The following is a 5,254-nucleotide window of genomic DNA, read 5'->3' on the forward strand; positions in this document are numbered from 1 at the left end:
AAATGATCTGGAGCCTGGATGTCCCTGTGAGAGGTGGTGGCTGGGCTGGGGGGAACAGCTGCGGCAGATGCACACTGCAGCATCTGCACCTGGGTCCAGAGGCAAGTCCTTGCTGCAGGAAGAGGAGTCACTGCCGGCCACTAAGTCTGTGGCAGGGCTCTGCCCTCCCTCCTGCTGTCCTCACAGTGAAGGGACCTGGAGGTGCTTCTTGGTGAGGGCAGTGTGGAGGGTCCCCACCCCTGCATCCCCCCGGCTTGCAAAGCGGCAGGTGAGAGCTCCTGTGGCATCCTGGCAAGGAGCAATGGGAGAAAGAGCACAGAGGGGAGGTGGGTGGGAGTGGGATAGGTAGCAATAGCCACCCCCCTTCCTTTTCAGACCATTTAAATCACAACTGTGAGTGTATGCACAGTGGGGGCCATGCTGTGGGAGCTGAGCTGTAACACCGTTGGTGCCGGGGACTGGCCAGGAGCCTTGTGTGGCAGTGCCCTGCTCTCCAGCTTATTCACACTCAGAAATGCTGCACGTGTCTGCAGTGATGACAACAGCAGCCTCTAGGCCTTACCAGCTGCTTCCAGACACATCAGATGCTCATCCTCCTTCCCCTTTCCCCAAGATGCTCCCCACCTCCTGCTCCCTTCCCCTACTCTGCCAGACCTACAGTTGTCCCCTTTCTCTATGCAGAGGCTCAGTCACAAGTTGCCAGGACTAATTTCTGCTTGGCTTCAAAGGGCATCATCATTGCTGTGTGTTTCTCAGTGTGACTGAGAGTTGTTTTCCTCTCAGCTGCCCCCTTATTCCAACTGGGAGGTTAGGGACCAATACCCTCCTGCTTCCTCCATCTCAAATCTTTCACTTCCCAGGTTCCCTTTCAAATTCTCAGGGTCCACAAATCTGTGTCCCAAAGGAGGATTTTCTCTTCTCCTTTCCTGTTGCTGTGCCAACCAGCATAGCTGCAGTGATGGCTGATATCCCAGCAATGGAAAAACTATGTTTCTCCTTATATTTGTGTGTTTGTGTGTAGTTGTGTTTGCACAGGCGTGTGCACTGGGAAAGGTTTGTGTGCGCGCCCATAAAAGCAGGGAGCGCAGATAGGTATCGGGGAGTGCAGCAGTAGAAGAGTTTGTTTGCAAGTGGGTGTATGCAAACTATGTGTGTGTATCTATGGAGCTGATCCAGTCTTAGAAATGTAGGTGTGAGCCAAGAAATTGGAAAATGGATATTTACAGATCTCCATATTTACTGGTACAGCAGCTGAGCTGTATAGTGCTTAGGAGATGAGGGTGATAAACTGAACAGAGTCCAGACCTGGTAAGTTATATATGTACTTAGGAGAATACTGGGGAGGGAGAGGCCTGTGCAGGCTTGTGCCTGCCATAGCGAGTGCTGGTACACAAATGTGCTTCACTTACAGTGGAGCCCGCTGAGGAAGGAGTGTGTGTGTGTATGCAGAGCAAGAGGGCAGCTGCGCTGCTTGCCTGTATGCAGCAGAGTGTGCCTGCCCGTGGGGACCGGTGACGGCCCAGGGCGCATGCCTTGTGCAGTAGCCAGCATGCATAAGCCCAACAGACAGTGGCAACAGGCACAGTGGCTGCTTCTGCCTGCTTGTTCCCGGGTCCTGCACCAAGCAGCTGCATCCTTTGCCTGCAGCAGCAGATGGCGGGACACGGTCTTAATTTATTTAAAACTGTAAACCCATTTCTAGAGACTGCACTGATCCACAGCGCAGCATCATGGTGGCTGGAGATGTTCTCTGTGAACTACTGCCATTTTCACTTGCGCAGGTCCCTGTGTTTGTACCATGGCAGAGCTGTGTTTGTCTTCCCCAGAAATGCAGGGACACCGGTGCTAGGGGAAGGGTGGCTGCAGGACACCTTTGTGTCATTGCAGAGGCAGTCCTGGAGCCACAGCTACATCTGAGGAAAACTGAATCTCTGCCAAATTATCTGTAGCTCTTTTCTGCCAGGTCTTATCATGATATAGTGAACAGGTCAGACAGGGCAGGTCTCCAAAGCATTCTTTTTTTTTTTCCTTCCAGCAGAAGCTCTTGCAGCAAGCCTGGCTTTACTTGCACAACAAACCCCAAATAATCCCAGGGAGTTTTACTATTTTCTTGTGCAGACAGGGTCAGAGATTAAAGCTCCAATCTAAATAATCTAATTCCAGAGATAATCCTTTCACTCTCATCTCCAATCCAGTACCAGGGAGGCTTCCAAATAGCTCCACTGGGCAGGGCAGAGCCAGTCCCCTCTAGGCACCTGAGCCCCATAGCCCTGTGTGGGTTGGGAGCTGGTCCAGGCAGTGGCTGACTTCTTAGATGTCTTGTTAGCCATGAGGTCTGCTTCTGACCCACACGTTTCCATTGCTCTTTTTGGACATCCCGAATCCCGATCCCTTTTTTCCTGCAGTAAACAGCTAATACCCAAAACACGTGCCCCACACCGCTTGTGAATGATCAGGGCTATAGACCAGGCAGGACCGATTCAAGACTGAGAGTCATTTTGACACAGCTGCCAGGGGACAGGGAGAGATAAGGGATTAAGACAACCCTGAGCATTTCACTTCTAGGTTACTGGTGTAAATCCAGCCTTCATCAAGGTACTGATGGCTCAGTGTATTAGTAACAGGATCCAGAGCCTTTGACATCTGGGGCACAAGCTGGCATCAAGTTGTTGGTGACCACAAGTAATGATTCAGGGGCAGCAGTGTAGGCCATCGCGGACGCAGGCCATCACAGCACGTCTGCCATGCTCTGCCAGTGGCTGTGGCCAGACCGTGAGCCAGGGTGAGCGCTCCTCCTGCACCCAGATGAGCGCAGCCACTATCCCCCCTCACTTGCAGCTGCTCAGTTAATCCCTCTTGCTTCATGGTGGGCTGACGATTCTCGGGAAATAATCATCCAGGCTAGTTATTAGAAGATGCTCTGACTGAGGAGCAATGCTCAGTGCCTTGCCTTCTAAAAAGACTGAGTCCTTGGATGGAGGGGAAAGAGAGGGTTTTGCCCTCTGTTCAAGGAGGGGAACTCTTCCTTTTCAGGGAAACTCTTTTCAAGGAAGAGTTGCTGATATTTTGCTATGAGATGTACAGGAGCCCCAGCAGCCCTCAACAGGGACCCCAGGCTTGGCACAGCCATGAAAGCCCCTGGTGACACTCCGTTAAGCTCTCAGCTGCCCTTGTACATATCTGGGACCAAAGAGGCCCCTTCAGCTGAGGGACCCATCTTGGTCATACCTAAATGTTAGCTAGTAAATCCCTTCACGTCTGAATTCCAGTTTGATGCTGGGTTTGTAATGAAGCCCTAGTCACCGGCTGCATGGCCCCTGTGCCCACCAAGGCAGCGAAGTCCCACTGCGAGACTCATGCTCCCCAGCTCACCGAGAGGCACAACAGGGCTTCAGCCAGGCTCTGCCCAGCCAATGTGTGTGTGTAACTTCAACCCCACCATCTCCTCAGCCCACTGGCGATTCACACCATCCCTCTTACTTCACTTTCACAGCTCACGACGGTAACCTGACCCAAGCGCATCGCAGTTTAAGCTAAGAAATCTTGAGAGTTTACAGAGGATTGTCTGTAATTAGTACAAATGAGCTCTAACGAGGCCTCCCTCTGCCTTGCCAACTGGACAGCATTGTTCTGGCCACGGCTGCTCGCACTCCTTTGCTAACTGAACTTGGGGGACACCCAATAGGTCACAAACACAGCAGGGATAAGGGAGATTAGTCTGGATTTGATCAGATGCTGCCAGGGCTGGGGTCTGTAACACTGGGATGATTTGCCAGGAGCCAGTGTGAGGTGGCTTAATCTGGAGAGGTGCCAGCATGTGCGTTTTCCACTGTTTTTCTGGATGTGGCTTCCTAAGCCACCTTGCGGTTTCAGGAACCCCTCTTCCCAGCAGCAGTGCTGGCGTGGGATCGCAGCAGTGCCATGTCTGCACCGGCCCAGTTATACCACCAGCCCAAGAGCCGATGTGACAGCAGCAAGGATGTGTGCTCCGGGGCCCGCTCCGACCTGGGCAGAGCAGGTTAGGGAGCAGGGGGTGGGTGGTTACTCCCCCTCACCAAACTGACTTCACTTCTCCAAGGCTGTGACCTGTTAAGAGACCTCCTAAGTGCATTACAAAACCAACAAGCCCATTTAATTCACGATCTGCAGCACTAAGTCTTTATTTCTAAAGGCAAATGCACTGTGGAAGACCCAAAAACATCATCGGGACTTAGGAGCAGCTGCTACTAATGCAAATGGTGACCAAAGTGTGGGCGCAAGGCCTGGCTGGTGCCTGAAGCTGTGGGGAACACTGAGATCAGACAGAAGGGCAAACATGGCAGCAAACATTACGTTATTTGCTCCTCTGCACTGTATGGTGAGTGAGTTTCATCCGATCGCCATCCGCAATGTCTCACTCCAGCCCTCCCAAGACCTTGCCAAGGTTCTCCAGAAAAAACCCACAGAATCTTATGTTCTCCTGTAAAATACAACACAGGGAGGAAAAAAGTAATCACTGGCACTATCACAGTTAGCTCCCCACCTTCCTCTTTTATTGGCTGTTTTACTTCTCAAGCAGATTACTGTGGTCCAAAGTGGTTGCACATCACCCAGCTGCCTCACTCCTTACAGGGCGGGCTGGTAGCTGCCTTTTCCCATACTCCATACCAGGGGCGAAGGGGGGAACCAGCTTATTTTGTCGAGGCAGAGAATCGGTATTGGGAGTTGCTGTTCAGAGTACGGTGGACACGAAACTACCGGGATGTAACGAGAAGCCGCCCCCGACGGCAGCGGGGAGCTCCCACTCCCCCAACTCCGCCCCCGGCCGATTCCCCAAGCGCCCAGCCCGGCCCGCACCGGCTCCCTCCCGCCCGCGGGGCCCGGGCCGGTCCCGATCCCGCTCCGCTCCGGTTCTGCCGCGGCGCCGCCCGTTGCCTCGGCAACCCATCGGCCTCCCACTTCCCGCCGCCGTCCCACAGTGCTTTGCGTTCCGGCCGCGCTGGAGCTCCCTGATTGGAGGGGCGGAGAGGGCGGGGCTCTTCCCTCAGGCGTCCGGCGCTGAAGGTAGCTCACCGGGCTGCGTCCCCGCTTTGGAGACGCCGCTGGTAAACCTCGTCCGTCTTCGCCGCTCCTTTGGGGGGAGCCGGTTCTGCCCTCGCTCTCCTCCCCGAGCGGACGGTAGCGGCCCTGGGCACTCCCGGTTCGCGGGGACCGACTCCCCGCTCCGAGCCGGGCCAGTCCGCTCCGCTCCCGCCGGACACGCCTTCCCGCCGCA

Source organism: Grus americana, chromosome 16 (genome assembly GCF_028858705.1).
Source record: "Grus americana isolate bGruAme1 chromosome 16, bGruAme1.mat, whole genome shotgun sequence".
In the NCBI taxonomy this organism is placed as follows: Eukaryota; Metazoa; Chordata; class Aves; order Gruiformes; family Gruidae; genus Grus; species Grus americana.